Raw genomic sequence first — 15629 nt, forward strand, 5'->3', positions numbered from 1 at the left:
TTTATTTATTAAAATATAAAGAGAATAATGTTCTAGTGCTGAAAACTTATTAAGATATATGTAGATTCATATCTAAGAAATGACTTCATTAAGAATGTAAATTTTCAAAATTGACTAAAATTTAACGATTTAAAATGACAGAATATTAACACAGGGCAAATAATATTTTACGGAAAAAATATATTTCTGGTCGATATATACCATTTAAAATTTTGCAGGTATACTGCCAAAATTATTCAAATCAAAACGTCTCCTTTTCCTTCCAAACGACTCTGCATACCTACAATAGCTGTTAAAGGCCAAAACATGAATACTACGGGAAAATGTCCAATTTTATGAATACATCAATCAAACTTCGAATTTTTAACCAAAGAGAACATTTACTAGCATTTTTTTTTTTTTTTAAATTATGATCTATGATTTAAGCACTGCACAAAAGATATCAGCCAATTTGCAAACGATCTGCAAAATTCTTTAAGGTAGGAATATTTAATTTATTTTATAATTAAAATTGTTTCAAGAACTGGTATGGGGGAGATTGAGCTTCGAAAAATAATTAATACTATTTAAAACAAAGTTTTAAACAATAAGCATTTTAATTCGCTTATTTTTTAATTTTATTTTTGCATACTTTCCAATATTTTGCTTTAAAGTAAATAATTTTTGCCACAATGCTAAAAGTTGTAATTTGAAAAATTTGGCATTTATAAATTATTTGTTAAAAGTTAAGTTATTCTAGTTTTTGTGTTGCACTTACAGGATTTCAGAAATGAAAAAAAAAATTAAGTTTGGAGTTTAACTTTGTATAATTACAAAACACAATGCATGCATTCCATTTGTTACATCTTTTTTTTTTTCTTTTCAAATGGCTGATGAAGTTCTTCATCTCCTGAAGAAACTACGAAATCGTAAACATATGTTTAAATCCAAATTATCAAGGAATATAATGGATTGTATTTGTTACACTGTCACCAGTTATCCCCTTACATTGTGTGGGAATCAGACATATTCCAAACGTAAAATCCTCTTTCTAACAATTAAAACCGTGAAGTGTAGCATGGGTCATTTCGCTATAATCAATTTTATTTTATGAGAAATTCATTTCTACGGCTGAATAGGAGTGTTGCTGAATTTGAACGTTTATCACTTAATACTGAAAATAGAGATCGGCAGCTATTGGCCCGACAAATAAAAACAGATATCTAATATTAACACTATATAGAATGGAGTACATTATTGTATTTATCTTTTAAAAAGCTGTAAATCTCTTATTAACCTTTCTTAGGAAAGTGTTCGAGAATCATTTTTAAAATACGTTGCATTTTCAATGTGATTTTTATTAAAGTATAAAATTGTTACATATTATTTTTTACATTTATAAAATGAAAATTAGTTGAAACTTTTCACAAATTCTTGATTAGTTATATTTTATATATAATAGTTGTGATACTAATTATCAACAAAGCAGTTCTGACAAAGCAGATCTTACAGATTGTACATTCCCACGAACTTTCAATTGAACGTCCTGAAGCAGTTTTCGAATCTAGCTTTCAGCAACGTACACAAGTTCTCTTACGGCTATCAATTTCTCTTTTCTTGTGGCTGTGTTCTTCCGTGCGTCTAAAATCAGAATGAACCCTCTTGCGATATCCTTCCTTTCCAAGTTCTTCAATGAATTTTAACTTGAAATCTTAAAAGTTGATCAATTCGTTTTGTTGGAGGAGAATTCGTTGCCTTCATTAAAATAAAAGCGTTTTTACAGCTGTATCGAGGGGAAACGAAAATATGTACCACCAGCATTTCGATGATTTTCTCGAAACAGAAAAATATTTTTTGCGTTGATCGGCTAAATCCACACCTCCCATGTTTCTATTGTGCGAAATCAACTGGGCATTGAACTGACAATTTTTCTGCTCCGTTTCTCCTATACACCTTACAAATTTCATTTTTCGCATTGGTTGAAATGTTAGAAATTTGTTTTTTATCTAACCAACTGGTACACAACAAATTTGGAGTATCTTTGCATTAAAAAATAAAAATTGTATGGATTTCTTTTAATTTTAATTTTTTCACTTCTGAGGGCAAATTATTTTCTATTGTGCAATACAGTTCCACAAGCAAAATTCCAATTTTATGTAAATCAGCAATAAATTTATACTTGAGAAAAAGCGGTCGAAATATATTGTATGGTTTTTATTCTCTAACCCTATTGTAACGTGCATAACCACGTCGTATCCCAAACCATTCTTTGTTGTCGGATTTTCCGGAATACATTTCGAAATTCAAGGTATGTCCGAAATGTGAAGTGCATAGCATCCACATTTTTATTCCTCGTTTTGCTGGTTTCAGAGGCATGTATTGAATGATTCCTAAACGACTTTTAAATTTCATAAGCGCTTCATCTATTGAAACTTCTGCTGTTGGCTTAAAAAATTCCATAAATTTTTTCTGGAGATACTTTTGCAGTGGTTCTACTTTCTAAGAGAAAGTGAAATCACTTTCATTCTTCTTTCTGATTCCCTATAGTGTTTAATTTTTAGTTTTAAAATAGTGTTTAATTTTTAGAAACCCGTGCCTCCCCATCATACTTTTCGCTCTGCCATTTCCAAGCGTTGTGGTTTTACCCAATAATTCGTTAATCTCGGCATCTTCACTATGCTCATTACGAACAAGACTGTAAAAAATGCCCAAATTTCTTTTATGCTTGCGACTGGATACCAAGATTTATCTTCATATCCTCGCTGCTTTGCACAGTATTCCGCATACTTATTTGTATTCAATCGCATGTGTAACTTCAAACGGTATTTATTTCTTCTTGAGTTAAAACTTACCGATATCCCGGCATTCTAGATTTTAGTTGCTGCCGAGCAGTAAGCGTACTGTAAATCAAGCATCTACCCTCAAATAATTTCTGAAGACACCAATCAACAGTGACAGCGGGAACGGAAGCAACCCCCTGTTAAAAGAGACAAAAAGACGCCCCGCACCATTTTACGACCCAGCTGAGAAACGAAGAAAACCAGCTGGGTCGTAAAACGGTGCAGGGCGTCTTTTTGTCTCTTTTGGTTGTATAACAATTATGCACAGAACACTTTGGGTAACACTTTGTACAGTCATAAAACTGTAAATCAATAGTCTCATTTACTATGCGTTTGGGTTACTGATGAGGGCAAGTCTGGAAGAGATTACAACATTTTAAACGTTATCTAAAAGTGTCATATTTGACAAGAGTTAGCATGATGTTTGACACAATTTCGAATACTTAACGATACGTTCATTAACGCAATTTCGTACATTTCAATAAAATCTGAATACTTTCCACTTTGCTTTTTATGAAAGATTTGATTGCTTTTCAATGTATTTATTCAAAATATGTATGATAAAAATCATTGAGGATTGATATTTCTTTTCATATAAATAGTGTATCCAATTTGAAATAATAACCATTTCTTCTAGGTTTTAGATATAAATGCATTACTTTACATAAATATAACGTTTTGCATTAAACGAAAGAGTTTGCGATTCATTAATTTTTTATTTATTTCTTCTTCATTCGTTTATTTAATTCAATAATTTCGAACATTAAAATATATGTTATTTAAATATAGGCACTTAAAAAATAGTTGTTTCTTAAATTTAAAGTACAATTAAATGAGGTTAGAGGAATTCTTGAAATGCCGTAAGTAGTACGAAAAGCTTCCAACTATATCAGTTTTAAAAAAAATCAGTTTCCAGAGTAGAACGCCATTACAAATTTAAACTTTTCTGTTAATCATCGTTGATTTGATTTAAATGTTGGTGCATGTTTTTAAAAATCTGTACTCTGATAAATTATTTGTTCATTATATGGCTTTGCATTTTGTATATGAAATATTGTAAGTATATGGTGCATAAAATAAACAGCTTACTAAATCAGAAGTATATTAATATTTTGCTAACTGATCATTTGTATCTACGAAAATTTGTAGAAGATATTAGCTGAATTCAAATTTAATTTTCTTCTAGTTGTACTTTTATTAAACCAAAATCCAAATCTACTGTTTAAAAATAAAATAGAATTAAGAAAAATGATTTTTACATTAAAGTTTCTGAAGAACATATATAGATTAATTTCATTGAAGATCGTTCTTATATGTACAATAAATCATTAAAAATAGTGTTGAATGAAGTTCTGGTAATACACTCTTCAACAATATACATCTACACCTTTATTGAAATGTTTACTGGTTAGCTATGCGTTTTTTTCCATATTTTAAACAATGTAATTATTTCTAATTTCAGAAGAATTCATGACCATTTTAAAACTTACAGGTGCTCTGAGATATTGCAAATCTCAAAGCCCCCTTTCCTCTTCAAATTTTTTTATTGATTTTAATTTAATTTTTATTTAGCAATTTTAATAGTAAATTTTGAAAACTGAAGTCGCAAGTCCCTTTCTAAAAAATCCAATTCAATATTGTACAAATAAAAAAAAAGCACAGTCAAAACGTAAAATTAATTTTAAGCAAAATATCAAACAAAAAACAACTTTCTATAACACTCTAAACAATATTGTTAAAGGAGGGAATATATTTTTTTAAACAGTAAAGCTCCAATTTTTTTTAGAATTATAAAATAGCATAACGAATAACTTGCATATGGTAATTAGGAATATTACTAGAATAAAGTTCCAAAATTAATTTAATCAATACTTGATTATAACTTGAATAAATTTGACTGCAGGGCCTTCTGTCATTAAATGAAAGAATAAAACTAAGTACCTTTCTACAACTACTAAAAATTATCAAGAGCTGAGGGTATTTTTCTTTGCTGCTTTTTTTTAACTTATCACTCTTTGTTAAGATTTGTCCTTTAATCAGACTCGTGATATTTAAATACTTCTTGATCCAACTAGAATTTTATGTTAACTTACCTGCATATGTATTTTGCGATTAATATTTATCATAAGTATTCTTTATAAGCTTCTTATGCATTCTGCTTTCAAAATTTACGTTTACTAGGTGAAGATTGTGTTTATGCTCTTGAATTTGTGAATAATCGTGGTGCTCTTGAAATTCTGCATTTATCTAAGATTATAACATTTGAAAAGGTACTGTAAACTTTATTTTATGCATGAAAATGGGAACTCTTGATAAGTTAACGACGGAACAGAAGATATCTCGTACTGCTTGTACAAAATTAACAAGGTTTCTATTTGTTCTTAGAAAATTGTGATATTAAAAAGGAAAGTGATCAAGAACAACTTTCGAAGCATTTAAGTTTAGAAGCAAAACAATTAGACCTCAAAAGCCTTAACAGTGAAATTGAGGATTTAATTTCTGATAGTGCATTGTTTGAAACAAATACAAAGCTGTCTTGAATATGAAGAGCAAATAAATGAAGCTAAATTCAAAATCAAAAGTAAGATCAATAAGTAACGGACAGGAAGTTGTAATTTCTTTCGTTTTAAAATCGGAATATAACCTTGGCAGTTACGCGACTTTGCTTCAAAGAGCTAACGTCCAGGCAGTCCTAACGTTTTGCGTAGTGATATAAAACACGCTTTAAATTTCAAACCAATACATCAAAAGAAACTTTTAATTTATACTTTTACGAAACGCGAACCCGTTGAGAAAATATTCGACGTTGACGATTTTTAATGACAATATAATAAATATTTTACTGAGTGTTTAGGAATTAGGATATTCATTGTAGATTCTTTATATTATTTTAGTTTCAAACATTTGCGATTTTATTTCGATTCCCATATTTTTGATTAAAAATGTTTTTGTTAGCACAAAAATAAAAGCGATTAAAAGTAGTTCATTTGGATTGCATTTTATCGTAATTGAACTTAATTAATGCTACTGAGTAATTTATTTTTCAGATTGAACGGAGGACAATAAAAGGAAGAATTTCTTGAACGTTGGTTCTACATTTCCATAAAAGGACAACGGGTGAGCATTTTTCTGGTTTTCTTATTAAAAAGACTATTGGCTGTTATACATGTTCACTCGAATGATTTAATTATTAGTTGTTTAAGAGAAGTTTTAAAATGCAAATAATGGTATATTTTCTCTAACCTGAATCGAATATTTTTTTCTGTCAGTGATTTAAAATTTCGATTTCTCAGAATATTCATTATTGGAGCTTCGCGATTAGGTTTGAAACTCCATTCCACTGAAGAACTGTCGTGTAAGTAAGTCTGGTCTGTATTCAAATAAGCGGAATCAAATGCCACACCGCTGAAGTGACGCGGAAGTTTGGAGAAACGAGGGCATTCTCAGATGCCATTCTAGTCATTTGACCACGGTTTGAATTTATGAGGTCCATCTCAAAATGATGCTCAAATTCATTTAAAACGAGACGTAAATATCTGTAAAACCCAACTAGATCTATTTATTCATCCTATGTATCGTATCTATTAAATAGAAAATATGGTCGTAGACTCCATGTACTGCCATTGATAAGATGTGGGAAGTTATGATATAATATTATTTGACTGCAATTTCCGATAAAGCATTTAATAATTATATTGCGCAAAAGTAGCATTTAAAATTTGTGAATGCATCAAAACGAGATTCAGGGATTTTGTATCGACTACAATTTTGTACCTCTAGTTAATAAGTTAATTTTGCATCTTGTCATAAATTCAATTTAGTTGGTTTTAAGGTTTTTACTTATTTCCTGATCACATTTCTTACAGAAATAAAAAATAAAAAATGTCAAAAATTGAGTTAGAAAAAAATAGGATGCGATGCATGATCCTTTAGAATTTCTTTGGGCTTCTCTTGTAAAATGTTTTAATTGCCTTTTCGGTAGTTTATATACAATTTTACAAATTGTACATCAATATGTGACTGTTTACAATTAATACTTTGATTTTAGAAGCAGTTTGGAGTATTAATGCTTGTGTATTTTAATTGTTCTGATATTTTTTATTCGGTGCTTGCAACTGATTCGTGTTAATAGAAAGCTTCAAGCGATCTCTAGTTCTTAATAATCAGCAACATTTATCATAAACGTGTGAATCATATTAGATGAATTTTCATTTTTAGTAATCGTTCCGAGAATATCAAATATAAAATATATCAAATAATCAAATAGACTAAATCTTTTCATTTTATTTTCTTGATTTCAGATTTCAGTGTAACTTAAATATTTGTTCATTTGTATAAGTTTTGTTTATTTAGTACGAATGAATTTTTCAAACTTATTATGACAGAAGGTTGGAACCTATTCTAAGTAACATTCGTAAAGTTATAAACAAAGGCTGACATAAAGGTGACTGGAAAAGCAGTCACCTTTATGGTAAATGTGTTTTTTATGTATTTCTAGTTTCATGGACTTCCTTGAGAGAATTGCATTTGTAAATTTATTTCTTATTTGTGGAGTTTTTTTTTTCTTGGTATATAATTGAATAATAACACATATCAAGTCATTAAAAGTAGTTCATTTGGATTGCATTTTAACAGCTTTGAAAGTTTTCAAGAATAAGTGCAAAATTGCTCTCTTGCTCGTGTATTTTTTAATCATGAAAAAAATTTGGGGGAGGGGGGAGGTGAGAACAAATGAACATTTTTAGCACCTTAAGGTATTTTTTCTAGCTTTCTTTTTCCAGGTATTGTTTTTAAAATAACTAACCAATAAGCAAGTTGAAATCATTATTTATTATAATTGTTAAAGGTAAGTAACCCTTAATGGTTAATATTTTTTTTAGATATTTAGGAAAGTATCCTTGTTTTTACAAACTTTATAATGTACTTTTAAACACCTGTGCATTTTGAAGGCCCAATTCTTGACGACTCATTATAAAATATTTAGCAAACATGAATGTCCGTTCATTTTCGAAGAATAATTTTAACTCCATTTTTCAACGGTAGCGGATCTTGAATATTGTATTAGAGCAACAAATTTTAACATAAACTGCAAATCCCTAGCGTCAAAATTTACATCTGTACAGTTAAACGTTTTAAACATTTTATAAATTCCTGTTTGGAAAATTATTTGGAAGATTTAAAAAATCCATTTTCATGAGTTTTCACTTCTCGACATTTTTTAAATAAAGATTAAAAAAAAATCTTCTTTTAGTATACGAAATGAAAAATATTAAATTGTCAGATCTTTTTAAACAGCAATTATATTATTTATTAGGTGTAAGTCGAAAAATGAAATATTTTATAGCTGCTCTTGTAAAACACCAGGAGTTTATTAAGTTTCTTTTATGTCTTTCACATGGGGTGTGTTCACAAAATTATGGTGTGTTTTTCTTGGGCTTTTCGCAACTTAACGTCTTCGACTGGCATCCATACATTTTCTTTTAAGTGAATGAAGTAACTTTTCCTGTTCACTTTTCAATCCTTTCTTTTATGATACTTTTTCTATTTCTCGGCGATAGCTTATTTGAGCTTAAGTTAAATGAAAATTCTATTAACATAGCATTCAAAACATTTCGTAAATCAAATATGACCATTTGATTAATGTTTTTAAACTCTGAAATTTTGTAAAATATTTTTATTAAATCTTTAAAAATCTATCTCGTAAAAATCTATTTTGGAAAAATGTATTTTGTTTCATTATTGCTTTTAAAAAAACTTTTGTTAAAAGAATATTAATTTAAACACTATGTATTTTTTTTTCATCTAAATGATTTAAAAGAAAATGAACGAACAACAGTTATTGTTATTGACTATGAATCACCTGTATTGAAAATGGAATGCATTTGTTAAAAACAATCTATTTAAAATTAAAGTCAAATATGACGTTAACTGCTACATTTGTAAGATATTAGACCAAAAGAAATTGCCTTCAAAATGCAAAGGTTTTTGAATTCTGAATTTTGTAATTATAGCTTTGTATGTTTTTATAATGAAATTATATTTATAAATATACATTTATGCACTCGTGAATGTTTTAATGCAATTGCTTAACTGTGCATGTTCAATGTTGAGGGAGTTCTATCCCTCTGATTCACGTCTCGATTCGACTCCTGACTCCGCCCCATCACTATCGTTCTTCGAGCGTTTCGAGGGATTCACCCACCACGACATTCCTTGTGACTGGGAACGAATCCTACACGAATGGGGGAACGAATGCTCGGCAGACCACAGTTTCTGTTCTTGCATCTCCGCTCAGCAAATGAAATGTGATGAATATTCATTGCATACATTTGCAGGGAATTGAACGGTATAGATTATTTCCCCCCTGCAGTCTTGGGCAAGAGTGGTGAAACATACACGATGGGGGGGGGTAACTCAGAGGCGGCGGCAAAAGTTAGTCTATGGTGGGGGGGGGGGGTAACTCAGAGGCGGCGGCAAAAGATAGTCTATGGTGGTGGGGGGGGGGCACGATAAATCCAACAAGAGGACAAGCCCATTTTCTCTTATTTCTCTTTAAAATAATTCATAATAGTTCAATTTAGTTAAAGGAAATTAAATATTATTTGGCTTTTTTTTTAAAAATTCAGATACTCAGATTCTTTTCTGCGGAAAATCTGCGGACCTGACGTCGTTGTCCTAAAAACGCCAACCAAAAATTATCGGTGATATCAAACGTCCAACCAAAGATTATCGATAAAAGCGACATCCTATTGATTTGTCAGCTTATCAATTTGCCAAATGTAGTCTAACCTCTTAAACCTTATTCGGATGTTTCGATTGTATACAGTATATTAACTTTAAGATGGTTTTTAAATTGTTATAATCGTTAATACTCAGCTCTCCATAACCATTCTGAAATGATGGAACTCTTAAATTTCTCGCAGACGGGGAGAGGGAAGTGGTTGCCAACAGAGTAAATGCCCCCTTGCTAATGCCGCCTCTGGGTTAACTTAAAGCCGAGTTTAACTTAATAATAATGGGATCGGGTTTAACTACTGTTTAACAATGAAATGTGTATCATAGCCGATAAATATGTAATCGCCCGAATTGTTTAAAATCGTGGGGGGGGCGGATGCAGGCATTTTGTTGTTCCAATAATAATTATAACCCCCTCATTAAAAGCTAGCAAATTTAGAGAGACATTTAACAGAATTTTTGACTTATCATTGATAATTTTTTAAAGAGCTTCGTGGCAATACATATATTAATTTTTTGCCATCCAAACAACTCAGCTTTCAGTATTTTTCGTGTTCAATTCAGAAGTCAATAGCTCAGTTTTATATGCATATTTTCTTAAAATTTCAGAACTGAATTATTCTAAAGACAGATATTTTGTTGAATAAAAAATATTTCGAGTTATTTTCTTTCAAAGGTTATATTTTAGATGTTGACCCTCATCATTCGGATGCTTATCCCTCATTTTCGCAGGTTGTAATTCAGTCAGTATTTTACTGCATCCCGTTATTTTTTTATCTTCATGTGCTTATCTTTTTTACTGTTACAGATTTGAATCGTATCATATAATTATCGAGTGCCATATAACAGCAGTTCCATTCTTTAAAAAATTGAATTTGTTAGCAAACGCAGCATTTAAATAGTGATTTTAAAAATGCGGCAGTAAGAAGGTTAAAGCTATCAGATCAAAAGAACGAACTTTTATTATGAAGAAATAATAAATTTCAAACAAATGTAATTTTAAAAATTATTTTATAAGACTTGTAAAATTGAATATGCCATAACCAATTAATAATTAAAATTCAAATAATTATTCTCAACTTTATTTTATGATTTTAGGAATTTAGTGTCAACAAACATTATAGCCCTTATATTTTATAGTTCATGGAATTTATTCTTTTGACGAATTTATTTACAATGAGGTATATATTTTGAATAGACCTACCTGCATTCTACGCCCCCCCCCTCCTCCCCAGCCTCCCTGAAACTCAGCAGTTCTAATCATTTGCCTAATTAAAAATCCGAATACTTGAAAAGGTATAGTACCAGAGCTTTAGAAAATTTATGACTTAGTATCGGAAGCTCTACTTCATTCATTTGTTATAAATAGTACATATAAGATGGCCCCCTATTTAAAATAGCCTACAACGTATTGGATAATTGTGACTTTAATTAATATGATTTCAAAATTAATTCGGATTCAAAATTAATATTATAAAAGAACAAATTTTTGAATTTTAAACCGGCAGTTAATATTATCATTGATAAAAATACGATGTATTTCATCCTTAAGTACACAAGTCTTACTAGTGTACGAATGCGAATCACTTAATTAAGCTTTTATGTAGTTAAAGCACAATATTTGCCTGAAGAGGTCGGTAAACATGAAGCATATCAAATCTTATCACGCTTGTGTAAGAATGAAATGCTCACAAAAGTTTCCAGCTCTAGATTAAACACTTGATTATAAAATGGATTCAGATGTGGTTTTCATAGGTTGTGGAAATGCTGTACCGGGAGATTTTCGTTCTTTTAGAGGGAGTGGAGTGTTAAAAATTCACCATCTTGCCAAGACTGTAGTTCCTGCATATGCTTTTTTTAGTGCTTGAATAAAATTTATATATTTTAAACAGATACAGTCTTCAGAAATTTTTTGTTGTACAATGAAGTTATGAAGCCCAGTAAACTAAGAAAAAAGCCTGAAAATTCACATCTCATTTCCATTCGTACTTGAAATGTTGTGAATTTTATTGTGTTCCATATTTCGAGTAGCAAAAATTTTGAGTGATGAGAAAAAAATGAGTTGAAGCTTTTTCAGTAAAAAAAAAGTTTGAAAAGACGAATAAATAGGAATGTCATTGCGTTTCTTAATCTGTCTCAGAACTAGCATTAGTTAAGCACTGGTTTTTACTTGTAAAATTTGGAGTTATTGCCTTTAAATAATACATCCTAATTAATACAATGCTCATGTTAGGGATAGCAATGACTCATCTCGATCGAATGAAACGAATAACTTTTAAAAGAAATTGATCTTAGCGTATTGGGTGAGTCAGTACTGGAATTTCAATAACAGAAAGTTGCTGCAATGTGTATCAACAAAATATTACAGACAACAGCCAGAGAGGTTGAAGTATTTTGTAGTAAATATTATAATCATTTGCAAAGAATTATTGGGAAGTCTGAATTAAAATGAACCAAATCATTCGGTTTGAAATAAAGCATTGAAATTTTTCGGAAATTCATTTCATTCAGGTATCTGCGCTTGATATAATATGTACACATAGTTATTTCGTGGGAATTTGATAGTTGAATGATGTTTTGTCATGGCATCTAAAATACCATAATCGAGTCACATCGTGCAGTTTGAAATTAATTAATAGAATACGGAAAATGGATGCCAACTATTTTATTCACTTTTTAAATATTCATTTCAATCAGTTTTGAATAAAAACTTAAAATCTTCAAGTTACAAAGCAAAAAATGAGATTATAAAATATCGTTCTTTACGTTTGCCATTTATGTTATCTCATAGCAGTTCTGATTCATTTGTTACCATTCTAACAATGTATTTCGTATTGAAGATTCAAAGCTTCATTTATACGTTTTCCTTTTTATAAATTTTCAGCTTTAATCTTGCTTCTCCTCGACTACTAAAGGGGAAATCTTTAATTCAATAATTGTAGACCAAATTGTCTAGTACTAATGTAAAAGATAATAAAGAAAAATGTAAAATTGCACCACTTTTATTCTAAGGACACTGCAGAATCTACTGAAAAACCTGGAACTCATTTTGTTTATCAGAACTCCAGTAAAAAAATATTAAATGCATTTATTCGATTTATTCTATTCAGTTTTACTTCTAAACACGGTATTAATATAAACATATTATTCTTAATACTTAGTCAGAATGTCAGACGATTAAGTTTTTTAAATCAAACGCTTATTTGTATGCATTTAAATCTCACACAATAAGAACATAATCTATACTTATAATAAAGCTCAATGTGTGTGTGCGTGTGTGTGCGTGTGTGTGTGTGTGTGTGTGTGTGTGTGTGTGTGTTGGCGCTCTACAGGCCAGGTCATTTGACATACAGCTACCAAATTTGGTACATGTATACCTTAGAGGTCGGGAATGTGCACCTGGGGTCCCTTTTTTTGAATTTTTAATTGGAATTTTAATTATTAATTAAAAACTAACTTTCCCGCCAAAAAATCTTCCATTTTCTCCACGGCCAAATGAGTAAGACTACAGCTTTTTTTTTCTCCCAACAGTAATAAGGCTAGGGTTAACATTTTTCGGCAGATTATTTCAAACGATTCTGTTTATTTTCTTAATGTTTTATGCATTTAAAATTAAACATTGTTAATTAATCCATGTTTCAGATTCATTCTGAAGTACTTTTGAATTAAAATAACACAGAATAAAGGAAATTAAAAATGTATAATCTGCATAGCGTTACCCCAACTGGCGTAGAAAAATTCACGCATTTGTGTTACCGGAGCTGGCGAAGAAAATTCACGCATGCGCATTCAGACTGTTGCCATGACAACCGTTATCAATGGATGATTTAAATTATTTTTAGGTTAGTTGCATGCTTTTGTAAGTAAATCGTATTTATGTTATATATTTTTTGTATATGCTTATAGTTTTAAGTACATCGTTTTTTAAGTAGTTTTTTTAACCTGTTTTCAATGATTTAAATTATTTTTAGGTTAATTGGATTTTTTTTGTAATTAAATCGTATTTATGTTAGTTATATACTTTTTTGTATATGCTTATAGTTTTTAAGTAATTTTTTTAAACCTGTTTTCGACCGATTATTTTAAACGATTCCTTTTATTTTCTTAGTGTTTGATGCATTTAAAATTAAACATTGTTAATGAATCGATCAGTTCATGATGAATCTGAGAAATTTTTGTTGACAAATTCTTGACATATTACATAAATTAAGAAAGATTCTTTAGGGGCCATAAAGTTTAAACGCTCAGTGACTCTATTATCAGTAATCATATTATTAAAAAATGCTTTGTTTCAGTAAAAAATATGATATTAACTGCAGATTAATTCCTTCCACTTTAATTTAAAGCATAAATTCTACGGGAGCTAACAGAAAATGAGAGATAATATTACGTTATGACTGAAGGCCTTTATAATATTATGAGTGAATTACATGACTATCAAAATTTGAAGCTTTAAAATATTTGATGAAGAAGCTATTAAAGTAGGAATTGCATAAAATATTTAATTATTAAAATTTTAACGAGCATTAAGATTGGCGAACTGGCTGGTCGCCAAAGGCGGCTAGTAATTAATAAGCAAGATAAGCAATTTAAGTATGAATTTTCACTTTTATTAGCTGAACTATTTAATTTTAAAACCTGTTCTCAATGCCAACTTGTAACATATTAGTACTATTTTAAAAATTCTTTATAATATATTAGTAGTATCTTTACACATAAATTATATTAGTAGTTAGTCTTTGTATTATTAAAATTAAATGCTAAATAATCAAAGTTAATTAAGCGTTTTAGTTTATACCAATCCGTTGAACGATGTACAGTATTTTATTGAAATTAGAAAACTGGTTTTCTTTCTGAAATTTAGAACATGGTAAAAAACAAACTTTGTTTATTGTTTAATTAACGATTTGTTTGTGATTTTAAATAACGTAATTTGAAAAAATGTTTCTTAAAATAGCACAGAATTGAAATAACTAATCTTACTCTCAGGTAACAATGCTAAGCTTTTCAAGCAATAATGTTATAATAATAAATAAAAAAAAAAATGATAAAAACTGAGTATTATTAATTATCAATATGCTTCAAAATTTAATAGATGTAAGACCATCACTGGTCATTAATTTAATCAAAATTATATAACAGTTAAATTATCAATGAGAATGCACAATATTTTTGATCATTCATGCTTATTATTAAATTAGGTGATGATATGTCTAATATACAATGTTTATTAGTGTCTTGTAAAAATTTTTTAATAAGATTATGAAAGCACTCAGTTCAAATAAAATGTATTAAATGAGATCTTATAGCAGGAATATTAATCGTTTTCTGCTTATTTAATGTAACACGTAGATTTTTTTAAAGTAAAATTTTCTAAATTATATAAATTAGAAATTAACTAAATTTAAGATGATAGTGTGAAAAAAAATTAAATTACAAAAAATTTTGAAATTTTTTCAAAAATATTGAAAAATCATTTAAAACTCTTTTAAATATATGTAGGATTTTTTTAATATGGTGAAATATTGAAAAATAAAATTTTAAATTCCTTGCATTATTTCAAAAAATATAAATTTTTGAAGTGGCTGTGCATTGACTTCTCAATCTAACGAATAGTCAAATATGTGCCAGCTGACAAGTTAGAAATATATATATTGACTTCGAAAGTATTCCACTATTTTCACTTTTTTCCGTTACGACAGTAAAATACATTATTAACCTTCTGACGTTGTACTAAATATTGATTTACATTTAGAATGACTGTTATCTACAACTAAATTTTTTCAAGCCTCGTGTAATATTTTAGATGATATCATTAAATTGAGTCTTTAAAAAATCTTTAAAATTATTGTCTATATTCTTACACAAAAACTTGGTTTAAATTCTTAGTTTAAAATAGTGGGCGATGTTTATTTGTTTTATTTATGTACAGAACCTGCCTATTCGAAGTTATATTAGAGAAAATCGAATCAAATTCATAAAAATCATGGCGGAATGGTTTAATTAATGAATATGACAAAGTTTTAATCAAAATGCGTTATTTGGATTCTTATTTTTTGATACGTTTATATGTTT

At 29.1% G+C, this 15629-nt stretch overlaps 1 long non-coding RNA gene across 1 annotated transcript in view; it reads left to right on the forward strand.

Moving 5' to 3' along the window:
* Positions 1 to 15629, forward strand: part of LOC129956905 (uncharacterized) — a 36836-nt gene that overhangs the window by 5794 nt on the left and 15413 nt on the right. The window contains exon 2 of the long non-coding RNA XR_008782712.1: positions 5867 to 5936. This is a non-coding gene — a long non-coding RNA (uncharacterized LOC129956905). The remainder of the gene's footprint in view (positions 1 to 5866; positions 5937 to 15629) is intronic.

This window comes from Argiope bruennichi, chromosome 11 (assembly GCF_947563725.1).
Source record: "Argiope bruennichi chromosome 11, qqArgBrue1.1, whole genome shotgun sequence".
NCBI lineage: Eukaryota > Metazoa > Arthropoda > Arachnida > Araneae > Araneidae > Argiope > Argiope bruennichi.